We start from the raw sequence: 18,531 nt of genomic DNA on the forward strand, positions 1-18,531 counted from the left end.
GGTTCAAGAATGGAGCTCGAGGCTCTCGACTTCAATGGCAAAGCACCTCACGGTGCTCCGATGATGCATGCAAGACCATATTCGTGTTCCCCGAGTCCCATGGGTTTAGAATATGTATATTTAAGGTTAGATTGGTGACGGAATAGGTGATGGTGGTGACTAAGACTCACAGTGCTAAAGAGAGATGGAAAGAGCTTCGAGAGTTAGAGAGAGAGTGAAGTTGCAAGAATTGAAGTGGAAGGCCCCGAGTAGGGCATAATCCCACTTAAAATGATTTTAAGTGAAATTACAATTTTGCGCCCACACTAATTCCGTGACAAAATGTAACCATCATAACTCCAATTTCAAATTTGTTTTCGACCATGCATTCATGAATACATAAACCATTTTAAAAAAAAAAATCTAAGAAAGTATAAGAAGCTAAAATTCAAGTCAAGGCTCGATAATTACTCAAGACATCCAACTAGAGGCATTTTAGTCATTTCACGTGATTTGAGAATAATATACAATATTTTAAGGTACTGGTTGTAACAGGGAGTAGGAATAGATCCTTTAGAGAGGCCATATTTAGGTTTGTGAAATCTACACATACTCTCTACTTAGCATTCTTTTTTACACTAATACCATGATCGCTAGCCATTTTAGGTGGTGCACTTTGACGATGAACTTGGCATCTTTGAACTTGTTGATCTCTACCTCTATGATATTACTTTGCTCTGTTTTGTGATTTCGTTTGCGTTGGATAACTGGTTTGGCAATTAGGTCCAGGTTAAGATGATGGCATATCACAACAGAATCGATTTCGGGCATTTCTTTTGCTGACCAAGCGAACACATCTTTGTTTGCCCTCATGGAGTTAGTGAATAACCCTTTTCTGCGATCGGTCAGTTTGATCTGATCCTAAATTTTTGTTGCGTTCTATCAGATCGAAACTGGTACTACATCATCTTCGTTTGCCTTTGACTTTGGGTGTTGTCGTCCTTGGGGTCAAGATCTAGGTCAAATTCTTTGTAGCTCGTCTACTGACCCCCTGACTGTGATTGTTATGCCGACTCTTCCATGAGGGCACTGAATCTTCGCTCTTCCTTCCAGATTATGTTTATGCTTTCGTCAGCACAGTAACATGTTGTCGATTAGTCTCCTTTAATTACCTTTACTCCTCTTAAAGCAAGGTAGCGGAGTAGTTGATAGTAGTTGGAAGGGACAACTTTCATCTTGTGTAACTTATTCTGGCTGAGGATGGCATTATGGGGAGTTAGGCAATCCATGATGTGGAAGATTACCACGTGGCTATAGTGTTCTGCCTGGACTGCTAGCTTTATCGTCCTTAGTGATCGGATCGGAGCCTTATTGAAAATGTAAAGTGTGGTCTGTCCTTCGTTGATGTTGTCAAGAACTCCCACTTTTCGATGGCATCTTTGAAGAGTGCCGGCTAAAGGCACTTTGTCGGTCAAGTCAGTGAACTGTTTTAGACTCAAGTAGTGGTCAATAAAATTCAAGTATAAAGATTACATTACTAGAGATGAACCATAGATGTGTGTATCCATATCGTAGGGATAGATCTTTCTAGGGTAAAATCCTTGTTCAAAGCCGGGTGATTCCTAAAAGATATTTAGAAGTAGATATTACACCATTTTAGGACTTGTGATTCCTTGCGCTGCAAACCAATTCCTATATTATAGGAACTCTAAGACTTATAAAGGATCTGATTATGTCTATATCTGGATCAAATTGGATGTTTTACGAAACAAGCATGTTTATCTAGCAGAGTCACTAGGATTCCACATATTGCCCCAGAACAGCGTGATGATGGTACCGCTGCTCCGTTTGGTCCAACTTTGCTCGAAGTTGGTGAGTTCACGACTAGAATTTTGAGGTAACTGTATTTGGATCAACCTTACTCTGGCCCTAGAAAATCATGGTCTCACACCTAGGTAGCGTTGATTCAGGGAAACGTTACCTCCCAAACTTAATGATTATAAATATTTCCATTGCAATAGTTAGAGTACCACCTTACTCTGATACTAGGTCTTTAGCCCATGGGAATCCTTCTTGCCCTAGACTTTTTTTTTTTTTTTTTTTTTTTTGCATCGATTAGACTAAAGGTAAAAAGTCGTTAGGTATTAACACTAGCATTAACAAGGTTCTCTTCAACACTTATGTTTGTGGTAAAGCGATTTGGTCAAGAGGTTATTGAGTTCAATTCTCAATGAAAGCACTGATTGTCAGAACCAAATTTGCTTCATCGCTTCTGGTGGTGATGCCGAAACTCGTTAACTTCTAAAAGAACGAACAACCATAAGTAAGCTAAAGACCGAGGGGTGTGCTGGTCAAAGGTTTTCTAAAGATCAAGTTAGTAAGAAATATTAAGACTCAAGTAGTATGCAAGGGAATAAGTATGCAGAGATTGGGTTATCAGATATGAATCCTAGAATTGTGTATTTATACCAGTCGTGGAAGAGACCTGCTAGGATAGTAAAATCCTTATTGAACCAGGAAAATCCATGAGGATATCTAGGAAGTAGATATGCCATTCTCTTAGGAGTATGATTACTTGTAGCACACGCTGGTCTTTAGATTGTAAGGACTTCAAGACTATAGGAAACCTGTTGATTTCTTGCTAGATTAGGTTCCTGAATCTTGCAAAACAAGCATGATCTATCTCATCGAAGTCGATGGACTTTGGCCACTGATTCTGAAATAGGATGATGATGGCATTGCTGATCTACTCCGCATCGGAAGCTATTTTGTTTATGACCGAACTTCTAAAGCATGTGTATTCGGATCAGTGTTAATCTGACCCTGGAAAAACATAGTTCCACATAAGAGATCTTGGAGGTGGTCAATCAATGGAATTAAGTCTAGGTCCAAAGGTACAACTCACAAATACCTCTCTTTATTCTTCAATATGTTTCTTTGATGCTTCAACTATGAACCTATGCTTCTTAAACGGGATTTCCATAACTATTGATTGTTTTACTTCCGTTATTTATGTATATAAATTCTGAATTGTATATTCATGCAAGTCATTAGAAATTCCATAGAAATCTCCATAGTTCCCTTCATTATATATATAGGAAGCCTTTAAGGAAAATGATCCTCATTTTTTTTTTAAATGGAGATTAGTTGTGAGGTCCACAACATATCGAACTTTAATAATCTGAACCATCTATTTTTCAAGTTGCGCTTCATAGATCATCCTTGCAAAATATTAGCCAAATTGGAAATATTTAAGACGTCTAATTAGATTCAAAAAAATTAACGCATACTTTGTTATATAATAAATAATAAAATTTTAGCTTGATTATTAAATAGGCAAATAGTTTCGAATTGAATTGAATTTTTGTAAGGATGATCTATGAATGATCTATGAATTGAGACTTGCAAAATAGATTCAAATCGTTGATATTTGATGAGCAGTGGATCCCACATCTAATCCTCATTTTTTGATAAAAATGTGGATCCTTTTGCATAAAAGGCCATATATATATAATCTCCAACATACTGGACTGCAGAAGGTGATATCCAACTATTGTAAATAATTTATAGAAATTTATTCTGATGTAGAAAATAAAAATCGCTCGTTATGATCGGCGTTTTTGGGTTTCTCGTTTACAACGCTGGTTTGCCACTTGAACTCCACCCCTGCTGATTCTAGGTATAAATTCACTTGACTAGACTCCTGCTCTTTCAACGGACACAGATAAAAAAATATAAAACATGGTTCAGAGAGAACTAGACAGAGAAAGATAGAGGTAGTGAAGTAGAGAGAGAGAGAGAGAGAGATAGCAAAAGCAATGACATAAATGGAACGTATGGGTGGTGGGCTTCCTCCAAGGCATGCAAAATCATCAAACCGTGGTAAAAGTCTCTCTTGGCAAATGACATCTTGCTTTGCTCTTTTATTTATTGATATATTTTTCATATTACTTGTTTTAATTTATTCTTGATGATTTTATATATGTGTATGTGCGCATATATAAAATAAGAGTTGGTTTTCTGATTATTTTTTTTTTCATTTTCTTATTTTTTTATGGAATTTTATTGCATGCATGTCTATTTCTCTTCAAAATTTAGTGACCCAAATTTATTCTCTTCCTCTCTCCCATTTTTCCCAAATATAGGTTTTTGTCCAAGGCCGATCTCAAAGTTTTTGCATTCAATCTTGCATTTGGTAGTCTTTTGCATTTAATTTTGTGTTTGTCTCAGCTCCTTATGTGCTAAACTGCAAATATCACAAACATATCCCTAATCTTTTTAGGATTTTCATTCTTTTGTCAAGATTTTAACACAATTTTTTTCGTAGGCGATTTTCCCTGCTTGATATAGTTTGTGTGTGTTCGTGTTTTTTTTTGTATTTATTTGTGTGTTAGATTTTTGGAGGAAGTCAAATGTATTTCTTCCCTGTCAGAATAAAATTAAATTTTCTATTTTTTTTTTTTTTTTTTTGCTTTCTTTTCTGCATTATTTTGTCATTACACCACATATTATGACATTTTTTCAATTGCATGATTGATTCTTTTTTTTCTTTCCTACATCAGGTTGTCATTGTTGCATTTTTGACATGGCTTGGATGGTTCATCCCTGGAGAATTTGGTCTTTTTCCGGAAAACTCAAAAGGCATCGATAAATTTGAGCTGGCATTACAATTCGGTATCTCAGTATTAGTGGTTGCTTGCCCTTGTGCCTTGGGACTAGCAACCGCCCTACGACAGTAATGGTTGCAACAGGGAAGGTGCTTCGCAAGGTGCTCTTATCAAGGGTGGAAATGCACTCGAAAAGGCTCATAAGGTAAGACCACCTTATCTTGGGAAACAAATTGCTTTTCAATTCAGAATCTGGGTTTTCAACTTTTCATGCATTTTATTTTCATGTTTTTTCGGTATGGCTTCATTATACTTGTTCCTACTTACTCGTCCTTCTGAGGACGTCGAAAACCTGTTTGTTTTGGTATTAGGAAATGACAATTACTAATTAGATACTATCCATATGTCTGAGGGTGCAAGTGTAGTCCGTTTTCTCATCTTTCCTTTGTTATGAAGTTGCTCTCCTCGTATTGTTCTAGTCATTTTGTATTATGACCTATGCTACCAACATAGTTCCGTAATATAACAGGTTATGCACTTCATTTCTGACCAGTGAAACGCTCTGCCTCCGTTCTGTCAACGTTTAGGCTCTTGACATAAAACTAAATGCAATCTATGTCATTGGGTCTCTTGACATAAAACTAAATGCAATCTATGTCATTGGGTATGAAGGATGTTCTTTCTGTATGTATTGGGATTGAACAAGCAACTATCATTTCATGTTTGGAATTTGTCTCATATGACTCTTTGGTTCTGGAACGATTGGTGGTTGTATGCACCTTGTCTATGTCAGCAAGCCATACTTGCCAAGTTTCCCCGTTTCTTGTAGATAACAGCTCTTACTGAGGGAGAGTTTTCCCCAACTCCTTTTCTGATAACAAGGCTAATAATTGTTTCGTTCTTTTTTTTTTTTTCCTTTCTAAAATTAAAAGTTGAACAAATGGTACCTAAGTCATGAAGGTTGATACATTTTTTAGCATTTGGCACTTTATTGATGTCTGGACGTTTACTGACATGTGTTTGATGCTTGCAGGTGAAAACGGTTGTCTTTGATAAAATAGGGACTCTAACAGTTAGGAAACCCGTGGTTGTCAATGCAGTGCTTGTCTCCAATTACTCAATGGAGGAGTTCCGTGCTGTTTTTATTACCACAGACGTTGGTGCTTATATTTCAAATTTGTACATTAAAAGCTTCATTTGCGTAGTTGCATTAAAAATGTTAGTGTTTGTAGAGTAGTTAGGATGAGATAAATCACTGTTTATGTTATCGTAAAATTGATTTGTCAATCATGCTAACATTCCTCTATCTGAGAAATATGTAGGCAAATAGTGAACACCCAATAGCGTAATCGGTGGTGGAGCATGCTAAGAGGCTGCAAAAGCCGTTTGGATCAACCGAACAGGTGATGGAGGCTGAGGATTTTGAGGTGCACACAGGAGCTGGCGGCGTTAGTGGAAGAGTTTGAGACAAAATGGTTTTGGTTGGGAACAAGAGACTCATGCGCATAATAATGTCCAGGTTAGTCCTGAGGTTGAGAAATATGTTTCGGAACACGAGAATCTGGCTCGAACATATGTGTTGGTTGCCATTGATGGAAAGATTGCCGGGTCTTTTGCTGTAACTGATCCAGTGAAGCCAGAGGCTGCGCAGGTTATCTCTTATCTTCACTCGATGAACATTACTAGCATCATGCTTACTGGTGATAACTGGGCTACAGCAGCAGCCATAGCGAAAGAGGTTGGCTTTGATAAGGTGTACGCTGAGACGGATCCACTGGGTAAAGCTGATAGAATCAAAGAATTGCAGGTACGATTATGAAATATTACGAGGGTGGTGTGAATACATTACAATACCCAGCTACACACGCTGTTTTATTCTGGTTTGCAGATTCAAATGACTTATCTATATTAAACCGATGTTTTTAAGAAATTTTCAAACTATTTCTATATTAAGTTTGTTTAGCCATTTCTAACAGTTAACTGAAATTGGCTGCAGATGAAAGGAATGGCGGTGGCAATGATGGGGGATGGAATTAATGACTCTTCAGCTTTGGTTTCAGCAGATTTTGGCATGGCAATTAGTGCTGGCACCGACGTAGCTATAGAAGCCGCTGATATAATTCTGATGAATAGCAACTAATTGGAAGATGTAGTTACAGCCATAGATCTCTCCAGAAAAACTATGTCACGAATTCGATTGAATTATGTCTGGGCCCGGGCTACAATATCCTTGGCATGCCAGTCGTAGCTGGAGTCTTGTTCCCTTTCACTAGAATTGGACTACCACCGTGGCTTGCCGGTGCATGTATGGCTGCTTCATCTCTCAGCGTGGTATGTTCTTCTCTCTTGTTGCAGTCATATAAGAAGCCTTTGCATATTCAGAGCGTCTCCAACGGCAAGTTTGCGTGATGGTGTACGTACGTCTGACTAGTTTTCAACCTCTGGTTGTTGCTTCCCTTCGTTGTTGCAGCAATGAATTTGTACATGCGATCGTGATTAATAATTAATTTAGAAGCATAAGGCCATGATTCTTCGATTGAACTTTTGCGTATCATCTTTCATTTTTTTCTGTTCCAAAAAACTAATAAGCTAAGTTTAGATGATTTGTGAATCCGAAGAAAGTTCAACTAGAGCTTGGTTGTATGTAAACGCTGTAATAATTGTCGATTTAGTCCCGAATTATTCAAAGCAAAATTAGGTCAACTATTTTTCTTAAACATTTTAAAAGCTGTCGATTTCATCTCTACTTTTATATTCAAAGCAATTATATTATTTATTTTTTTGTCAATTTAAGTTAAACACAGGACACCCTTTAGAGGAAATATCGTCATTTTCTCATCCATAAGCTCTTAACGTTACCACTAAGTTGCGGATTTAACTGCCAATTTGTTACTTAGTACTACGGTCTAGCATGATGCTTTAGTCCCCAAATTATTCAGAGTAAAAATTATGTCGTTAAACTATTTTTCTTAAACACTTTAAAAGCTGCCAATTTCATCTCTACTTTTATATTTGAAGCAATTATATTAATTTTTTTTGTCAATTTAAGTCATACACAAACACCCATTAGATAAAATATCGTTATTTCTCATCAAGAAGCTCTTAACGTTACCTTTAGGTTAATCTAACTACCAATTTGCTACTTAGTACTACGGTCTAGTGGTATTCCTCTTCATTTATAGATGAGAGGCTTGAGGTTCAATTCTCGCCAAAGGCAAATTTGAACCATATTATTGCTAATCCATTGTGAGGCTAAGCCCATCTCTACCCCCTCCCCCTTAGACTAACTCCAACCCTTGGAGTAAGTTCTAAATTTTCCCTTCTATGAATGATGTGCTCCAGCATTTATCATTGATGCAAGGGGCAACCCAACCCATGTGGGTGTGTCCAGATGTGAAATCCCGTTCTTGGATTTCACTATTGTAATTTATGTATTTCGTATTCTTCTCCTTCTTCTCCTTCTTCTCCTTTCTTCCTCCGTTTCAGTTTTTCTCCTTTTCCTTCCATTAACTTTTGCTATGGATCCACATTGTGAAGATCAACATTCTGAGGAACTCCATTTCGAAGGTGAAGAGTTCGAAGTTGGTTCATTTTTAAATTATTATGATTATTAATTTCAGTTTTAGTTTTGTATTCTAAGTAGTATTATGCTTAAATTGAAAATTGATTTTTGTTTCTTGATTTTTAATTGTTTTTTCTGTATTTATAAGGATCAACTCAACGGAGACACGGATCCTCAATTCCCAATTTGAAAGAACTGCATTGTTCATTTGATTCGTTTGGAAAATGCATTAGTGATAATTCTAGTGTTTTTCCAAAGCATGTAGCGGTAGAGGTTAGAGATCACAAAAATCTTCCGTTTATGATTTATTTTATTATACCTTGAAATTTGTGTAATAAATTTTCTTATTTTTCAGGAGATTGCTGTAAAAAAAATAATTATAATCGGCAGTTGAAAACAATGAACCGCACCACCGGTTCAAAATCTTTTGCAAGAGTTTAGGAAGAATATGTATGGGTTGTACATTTTTAAGAATTGTAGTTAATTGTAGTTATGGTGGATAATTGTTACTGTTTGGTAATATTGTTATTGTCAATAGTTTTATTAATGTTTGCTTTGGCCTATATATGAAATATGGTGGGAATTATCTTTTCTAATTTTTTAATTATTAATAACAAAAAACTGAAGCCAATTTTTTTTTATTAATATATTTGGTGTCGCTTATGGGTGACATCATAATAATTATTTTATTTATCCAGATGCAAGGTAATGTCGGTTAGGACCGATAGTAGTTTGATATTATAATGTTGCTTCTAAGCAACGTAAAGTTCGATGTCACTTTTAACCGACGTTGTTGTTCTTTTTATTTTATATTACTTTGCTTCATGATGGTGGATTAAGAGGACTAACCGACGTCAATGCCCTTTTCGTGACGCTAGCAATGGTGTCGATTCCTCTATGCAACATTGCATGATTTGATGTCAGATTTACACCAAAAATCCGACAGTAATTGGGGTTTCTTGTTGGTTTTCACACCGCCAGTGATAGTCTCTTTTGTAGTAGTGGGTGATCATTACCTAGAGATAGAATGTGGTCCTACTTTGTATATCCACGATAGGGGACTATACGTATTTGAAGGGTGATCATGCTTGGTATATCCGCGATAGGTGATCACTGCCTGTACTATTAGATTATGCCTATAGTTCTACTTGGTATATCCACAATGGGGGACCATACGTGTTCTAAGGGTGATGAGGATTAGTTGTACTTGGTACATTTCGATAGGCGACCATATTTTAGTTAGATTTTGTTGAGTGGTCTGAAATCCCTACTCTTGCTCATTTTCATAAGGTTAGTCTGACCCTAGATTCGAGTGAATAGGGATTGCTTATAGTAGACGTTGTGTTTATAAATTAGATTTATCATGTTATTACTAGGAATCCAGGTAGGGAATTATGTAGAATTCCTTTATTAAATTTCGTGAATTGATATGTGATCTTATTGATTGATTAACGTAGTTAAATGTTAATATCGTGCATCTTCGATTCTTGGGATTGATTAATTGGAGTGATTGTGGATACAATTGTTATTACTATGATCAGATTCGTTGACCAATGTGGCTAGAGAATAATATTGTGCTTCATTGGTTGTTCATTGAGATGTTTCGTGCTATAAATTGCAGTATTATGTTGAAACATAGTGATTTATAAGATGGATGAAATGGAAATCTTGATTGTCATGTGGGTTTGTTATGTCGCCCTGAATCTAGTAATTTCTTGTTTGTCAAGTTCTAATAATTGATTGAGGAATGATATGTTTTTCTGCTTGAACGTACTTTGAGAAATGTCAAAGTGTAGTGAATGGTGAACTACGAATGGTTTGATCCCTTCTTAGGGTACGTAGGCAATCTAACGCAAAGGTTCAAGGCAGCCATGAAATAAAAGAAAATGAATGAGTGGTTAAATCATTGATTGTGCTTTGGTCTTGTCTCGGAGACGAGACATGTTAAATAAATAAGGATGTGTTGACGTCACGTGTCGATCTTGGACGTATGTCAGGATCGGGATGTAACACCAGCAATTGTTGGCTAAGAAAATTGGGCCAACGGCTCTTCTGATTGATCAAAGGCTGAAATTCAAACGGTCGTTGGTTATCCAACGGTCCACAGTTAATTTAGTTAATGTTTTTGTTTTATTTTTATAATTTCATTGAATCCAACAGCTGATATCTAATATGATCAAATCCAACGGTATAAAAAAGGATCTAACAGCCCAAATTTAAATCCAACGAATAAAATAACTAAAAAAATTTATTATTTAACTCAAAATTCACACAAATTTAATGATTTTTCAATATTTGTCGAAATTTAAATATTTTTGGTTAAAATGTTCATAAAATTAAATTAGAATAGTGTACATAATTTTACTTAAAAAAATTAGCTTAAATTTATTCTTTAATAACCTTGGGCTAAAAAGTTTAGGTCAAAAGTATTGGAGCAGAAAAACGATTTATGGATAGAAGTCAAGGGGTACATCCCATTATTATCATATCATACGGAACAGACAATAGTTCATACAACAGTTAACACAAAGTAGTGTAGTGCAGTGCCATGCATAATCAAAAGTACAAACATGCAATTATTACAAACTGGATAAAATTGCAGTAAAGAGATCATCACCCAAGTCCATAGGTGGAAGCCTCATTGGCAAGCCCACTTGTCACTCCTAGAAGTTTCCTTGTTCTCACTATGTCCTAAGGGGTCGACAAAACAATGTGTCAGTGGATCAAGTTTATCTAGTCAAAATCATTTATAAACATATTAACCCCCGTTTTGAAATTACATATGAGTAAAAAATTACATAATAATAATACTATCATTATAGTAATAAATTTCATATCTCAAGTCTCATCAAACCAAAGTAAGTAACTCAGTCATACACATAACATCATTCAAGTTGTATAGCAAGCAAGTAAAATGGCAACTACCTGATTGATGACTAGCGTCTACTAGACTATCTAGCCTCTACTATTTTGGTACCTGCAATAAACCTATGGTCGTAGCTAGCTATACGAGATATATGTTGACCATGTGGTGAAAATAAACCTATGGTCGTAGTTAGCTAGATGAGATGTTTGTTGACCATATGGTGAAAATAAACCTATGGTTGTAGCTAGCTATACGAGATGTAGGTTAACCTATGGTCGCAGAAGGTGATAATTGGTCATTAACCTCCAACTATCGTAAATAATTTATAGAAATTTATTCTAATGTAGAAAATAAAAATCGCTCGTGCCAAGACAAACCTAAATTCTCTATGCCGTATTCTTAAATTTGGGACCTTCGAGAGCAAAAGGAAAATAATTTACCCCTTCCATAATGAGATTGATGAATTTGGAATCTCCTAATTTTGTAAAAGACGTAAATAATTTACCTCATATGGTAATTTTACATACAACAATGCACTAGTTAATGAATTCACTGATTGTATCAACTAACACATTTTATTTTTTATTTAATAAAAAAATAAAAAAAAATAAAAACAAGAAAAGTGTTAGACTACGTGACCATCAACGATAAAATGATAGGATGCTTTGACTTAAGAAAATTACATTTTTAGAGAGTACATTGCAATTGCAAACGAGTACAGATCCTCTTTAGATTTAAAAAAAATGAGCTTAAAGATCAAATGATCTAGGCCGTTGAAATTTGATCAAATGGCTACAATTATTATAACTTTTAAAAGGCCCCCTGTTTATAGCTGTTAGATCAAATTTCAACGGTCCAGATCATTTGATCCTTAGGCTCAGTCTTTTTAGATCCAGAGAGGATCTGTACTCATTGCAAACAACTGCATAAACAAAAATAAATAGCAGTTTATTGAATGAGGATCCTATTTGTTAGGATCCCAGGGATCTTCCGATCGTGTTCGTTCATCGTACATCGTGAAACCAGTTTTCTTCTGGTACAATTTATATTTAATTTTAAATAACAAATTTTATAATGATTTTTGACCGCACGATGTACAATGAACGGACATGATTGGTGGATCCCTGGGATTCTTACATCCCCAAAAAAAAAAAAACCAAACTCTTCTATCCTAAACTTTCAGAGTAATAGAGACTAAATATGTTGACACAATTTACAAACTAAATGATGTGTCATCAATTAAAACTAAACATATTTATCAACTTTCATATCATTTAATTTATAAAATTAGTCTTCCAAACATTACTCAAACTTTCGGGTGTCATTGAAATAAACATTATAGCATCTCCAAAGGAGATGCCAAATTGTCCACATAAGCTATAACAGTAAAAAATGATAGCCACTAATTGTTTCCAACCAAAATAGCAAATCTTATGTGGCATGACAAGGAATGGTAGAAAATGGGCTTGCTGTCAAATTTGACAGCAGCTTCAAATTTTTTTTACTAATTTCGAAGGAGATTTCAGATGAGTCGACCTCTTTCCCTTCGAATTGTAAGTGTGGTAGAAGCCTATGACTCAAACTTTGCTCAAAAAAGGGATCGATCAGGTCATCTTGGTTTATCACCTTTACAAAAGGTCACCGCTGCTATGAGGATGCTTGCTTATGGAGTTGTTGCAGAGGTGATGATTATTGAGTTGGATTTTTATTTCTTCTATTTTCAGTTAAGGGGTTGTATGTTGGATTATTTGTATTAGTATTAATTAATATGACTTTTATTTTGAATGATTTATATGTAAAATTTAAGGTATAAGATAGAAATTAAGAAAAAAAATAATGTAATAAAATAATAGTTTAATTTGACATATCACTTGGAGAGCAAAACATGAAAATATGTCAAAATGCCACATAATTAAGTTGTCAAATTTAAATTTTAGATTCAAAATTTGACATCTCTTAGTGGTTAAAAGCTCATTACATTGCTCTCTAGGTAATAAAATAAAATAAAACTCAAGGGCAATTGACCGGACAACCTATTACTTCCGGTAAAATCATCCCCCTTGTCCAATCACAACTCACAAATGCGTGTTATGACCGGCAATTTTTGGGTTTCTTATTTACAACGCCGGTTTGCCACTTGGACTCCACCCCTGCTGGTTCTAGCTAGATATAAATTCACTTGACTAGACTCCTGCCCTTTCAACAAACACAAATAAAAAATATAAAACATGTTTCAGAGAGAACTAGAGAGAGAAAGATACAGGTAGCGAGGTTGAGAAAGAGAGAGACAGAGAGACAGAGAGAGAAAAGAGGCAGAGATAGCAACAGCAGTGACTGAAATGGAACGCATGGGTGGTGGGCTTCCTCCAAGGCATGCAAAATCATTGAACCCTGGTAAGTCTCTCTTAGCAAATGGCATCTTGCTTTGCTCTTTTATTTATTGATATATTTTTCATATTACTTGTTTTAAATTCTTCTTGATGATTTTATATATGTGTGTGCGCGCATATATAAATAAGAGTTGGTTTTCTGATTTTTTTTTTTTTTTTCATTTTCTTATTTGTTTATGGAATTTTATTGCATGCATGTCTATTTCTCTTCAAAATTTAGTGACCCAAATTTATTCTCTTCCTCTCTCCCATTTTTTCCCAAATATAGTTTTTCCAAGGCCGATCTCAAAGTTTTTGCATTCAATCCTGCATTTGGTGGTGTTTTGCATTTAATTTTGTGTTTGTCTCAGCTCCTTATGTGTTGAACTGCTGATATCATAGACATATCTCTGATCTTTTTAGGATTTTCATTGCTTTGTCAAGATTTTAACGCAATTTTTTTCGTGGACGATTTTCCTTGCTTGATACAATTTGTGTGTGTTCATGTTTTTTTATTTATTTGTGTGTTCGATTTTTGGAGGAAGTCAAAAGTATTTCTTCCCTATCAGAATAAAATTAAATTTTTTGTTATTTTTTTGCTATATTTTTGACATTATTTTGCTCTATTGCTAACAATTTTTTTTACCTAGATCTAAATGCCCCTTTTATTTATTAGTTTTTGGCCGAATTTTTGTTACAGCTCGTCTAGCTAGTGAAAGATTATTTTGGAAGATGACATGTTCATTTAAGCAACATCATTAGCATGCAATTAACAAATTAAAGGCGGAATCATGCTAGCATGCACTTAAAACAAAACATTACCCATGAATGTTCAAAGCCTAGTAAAATGGTGAACCAATAATCAACTCAAAACAAAGTGAGTTGAAATATATATATACCTTTGTAGATTCCTCTTTGTATTTAAACAAAGGCTAATCACCCAAAAAGAGGGCCTTCATTCCTTGCATCTTAGATCTATGGATTTGGATGGATGAAAAAAGGTTTCTCCAAAGTTCCCAAAATTGAGAACCTCTAATGATTCATCACCAAGGCATAATGAAGAAGAAATGAGTGACCTTGGAGGAGTTTGATTGCTAGATGATCCCTCCAAGGTGGCCGAAATTTTAGAGAGAAAGGAGAGCTTGTGTTCTCATCCTTTCCCCAAAAACAACCCCTTAATGAATTTTAGGCTATAAAGTCCTTTATATAGTCCCTTCAAATAAGTGACCTAATGGACCAAAAGCCCTATTCTTCTAACATGGTCGGCCTATAGGGTTTATTGGGCTTTCAAGCCCTTTGTTTATTCAAGTTGTCATACAACTTGAGTTAATGGGCTTGACATTCAAATCCCATTGGGCCTTGCGGCCCAAAACTAACCCGAGGTCTTTAACGAACTTATTCGTTTGATTAATTAACATATTAATTAATCCTAGCCTTAGATAAATAATTAAACCATTTAATTATTCTTACTCATCTCCGTTGTTTCTTCAAACTCTACCTTACTCGGTGAACGATCCATTAGGTTCCTTTTAGCGAGGCAGTGGGCGATTAAAACTCTTTCTAATCGATTGTGAATTGAAACTTACTTTCAATTCTCCCGTTAGTAATAATACACTTTTAGGGCTTCCACAAACCATGGTTGACGCCTAGCAGCATGTCATGGTTACCCAAGCTAATCAGAAGAGGTGGAGAACTTATTCAGTTTTAGGATTACAAATGCAATACGGTATTTCTCTAATACAATACTCTTGACCACATTGTTTGGTTTGATAGTTTATTCATGTCTACTATCCAATGTGAGTCTTGTGCTTATATGATTACCTTGAATGTGATTTGGAACACATTCCTAAATCTCATTCATACTTTGGCCAAAGATTCTTAATCATATCATAGAGTATTCTCCCTCAAACAGTTTGAAGGTTAGAGATCCCTTGTTGCGCATTCACTTGCCTCCATGGCTAAGTGGCTTAACCCCAACGATGCCGTGGACACCCTCCTGATGGAGTGACTTTGACATAATCAAAGATTAAGGACCTAACCACAAGACAACTGTGATGCCTTAGGTCAAAAGACTAATTTGCATTATCCCAACCATGAGTTCTCATGTGACATGAATATGAGAACTCTTCGTTGATCGTGTTCAGTGAACTCATTCTCTATTGAGCACCTACGTACTTGTCTTGATGTCACACACACCAATGACTCCAGACTAGTCACTCTCCCTGAGAGAAGACATAGCACGTACTGATCTTAACGGACTGTCAATGCCCAATTGACAATCCTATTATCAGGAACATTTAGGATGTGTCAACGAAAGAATGGTCTCATGAATCTAACTTTTTTAGATCGCATTCTTCCAATCACATATTCCTTGGACTTATCGTTTAAGCATATAACATTTATATGAGACGACTCAAACAATAATCTTTGCCCTTTACATTTAAACTACATTAGTTTAACTTTGTGAAATGTCCGTAAAGTATCATCATATGATTGGTTTTAGGGCACATTTCCAACAGCTAGTTCGTTTCAAAGTAACGCTTGCTCAAATATAGGTTGCATTTTTATGTAACCACTCATGGATATCTGGTTCTATGCTTGCAGTGGCGTTGTGATGATCTGTAATACACACACACATATATATACCTACTGGCTTAATTTTTGTCTGATTATAATTGTTTCTTATTAATATGAAAAATATTATTAGCACTGCCTTTACTTTGATTATTAGAAATTAGAAGGGTTTCAGTCACTCAAAAATCTATATTTTTCTTTACATATTAGAGGAAATATATATATATATATATATGTGTATGCGCACGCACGTATTCAAATCTGATATTTTACAGGGGAATTCGAGTGGCTATAAGGCAATATATCATCACATGAGGAGCTGATAGGGTTTCGGGCTGGGAAACGAGTTTTGAACAGTGGTAGACGGATTAGGTAGCACCCATAAGGGAGGCCGTTTCCTGTGTGGGACCCAGCTTTCCGGTTCTTAAAAGAGTCGTTTATACAGTCACAGTGATACGTAGACATACAAGCGCGTGAGGTGTCAATTTATTCTTTGATTTTTGAGCTTACTGTGGAAACATAATCACGGGCAGGTGAGCTCGTGAAGTTTACGCGCATGTTAGGGTTTATGGTTTGCACATATCGTTCTTTGGTCAATCACTATTCACCCCGATTATTTGGATTATCAATAGTCTATATAGGAAAAGACAACAAATGTCAAAGACTAACGGTCCATGCAATTTTATGGATGGTCAATCATTCGCATTTATGTAAATGGTTGATATTCATTCATTGTTGCTAATTTTATGGTAAATTTGAAGTCAGTTAATTAGGAAAGGGATCCGATGCCTAGTTCACCAAAGCTACAAATCTGGATCCTTGAAATTTGATCCAACGGTTAAAAATAAGAGGTTCCATAAAAAATTATAATAATTTTAGCCGTTTGATCAAATTTCAAGGGTCCAGATATGTGGCTTTGGTGGATTAGGTGGTAGGGATCCGAAAATGATCTCTTTCTAGTTAATTATTCACTGAATTCGACATTTCTCGCACACATTGCATTCAATGAATTTTTAGATTCAAGGGTGGACACGCCCATGACTATGCATTAAGTGTTTCTAGTGGTAAGTTTACAAACCAAATAGGATTAGGAGTAAGTCTACTAGATAAGAACTAAAATAGACTGGATTCAACGTTATATATTGTGGTATCCCAAGTTACTAATATAAGAATATGTAAGGCATTCTCAACATCACCTGTCATTATACTGGTATATAGTTTTTTTATTTTTATTTGAAACACTTATATTGGTATATAGTTTATGGTAAGTAGTGCAAAAACCTCTTTGATTGGCCATGCCATTTACAATATCTGCACATACACACACACAATTAATGATTCAAACCCCATTAATATACACCCTCACCCTGATTAATATAACCATAAACCATGTCTTCCTTACTCATTAATTAAGTGACCACAAATTGTTACTTTCAACGTTTCTCGGGTAACTTTTGCATGGCCCTGGTTTCCACAAATAAGTTTTTCTTTTTCTTTTTTCTTTTTTCTCTTTTTTTTCGAATTTAAGTTACTCATTTATGAGCGTATCTGTACAGTGAATAATTAGTTGACTTACATTGATTGTGTTCTTCCCACCTTGCATGCAGCCAACGCCAACAGTTTCGACGGCGGCAATGCCATCGCAAACACCAGCAACCCTGCCAAACTCCGCCGGCAGTAGCGACAACAACACTGAACAGAGGGCCCCGCAGTGCCTCGTTCGCGAGCAGGATCGGTACATGCCGATAGCCAACGTGATACGCATAATGCGGAGGATATTACCCCCGCATGCAAAAATATCTGACGAGGCCAAGGAGACCATGCAGGAGTGTGTTTCCGAGTACATCGCCTTCATAACCGGCGAGGCCACCGAGCGCTGCCAGCGCGAGCAGCGCAAGACTGTCACTGCTGAGGATGTCCTCTGGGCAATGGGAAAGCTCGGGTTTGACAACTATGTCGAACCCCTCACCATTTACCTCCAACGCTACCGGGAGGCTGAGAGTTCCGACCGCTCTCAGTTTGTGAAGAGGGAGGAGCGCCAGCTAATGGACTATTACCCTCCCGGGCATGCTGGGCAGGTTGCAATGATGCCTCCCCCGCCACCATCTTATGGGCCGGGATATTATTTCGGGCCCCAGCATGGTCCTCCCATGTATGACCCCTCGATGATGGGAATGTTTAGGGACGGTTCCTCCTCTGGTGCTGGTGGAGGCGGGTCATCGTCGGCTTCTGGGGCGCAGGGTGAGAACTCTTTGGGGGGATTTGACCCGTTTGGTCACTTCAAATGATCACCACAGTTTAAAGAAAGGTCTCAGCTGTTTAATTAACAGACGTAATGAATAAATAATTGCATTAGTTTGCAATTAATTAGTAGTTTTAAGTTATTGTGGTTGTTGTAGTTTATCTCTATGTTTTAGCATGGTTGCCAAGTGAGTTTGCTTCCTTTGAGTTCAAGGACAAGTTGGTTCCAGTAATGTAATGAATAACTTCATCCCTGAATGTTCATTCCTTGTATTACATGTTCAATCGTTAACTTCATCCTCTGGATGTTCATTCCGTGTATGATATGTTCAA

The 18,531-nt window shown here is 36.2% G+C and overlaps 2 pseudogenes; both read left to right on the forward strand.

Moving 5' to 3' along the window:
• The first annotated feature begins 1,809 nt into the window (after positions 1–1,809).
• LOC137747883 (copper-transporting ATPase HMA4-like) lies at positions 1,810–7,087 on the forward strand (annotated as a pseudogene).
• A 10,482-nt stretch (positions 7,088–17,569) lies between these two features.
• Positions 17,570–18,504, forward strand: LOC137746564 (nuclear transcription factor Y subunit B-9 pseudogene; annotated as a pseudogene).
• The last annotated feature ends 27 nt before the right edge of the window (positions 18,505–18,531 follow it).

Source organism: Pyrus communis, chromosome 2 (genome assembly GCF_041283825.1).
Source record: "Pyrus communis isolate YQ-2024b chromosome 2, ASM4128382v1, whole genome shotgun sequence".
NCBI classification, from domain to species: Eukaryota; Viridiplantae; Streptophyta; class Magnoliopsida; order Rosales; family Rosaceae; genus Pyrus; species Pyrus communis.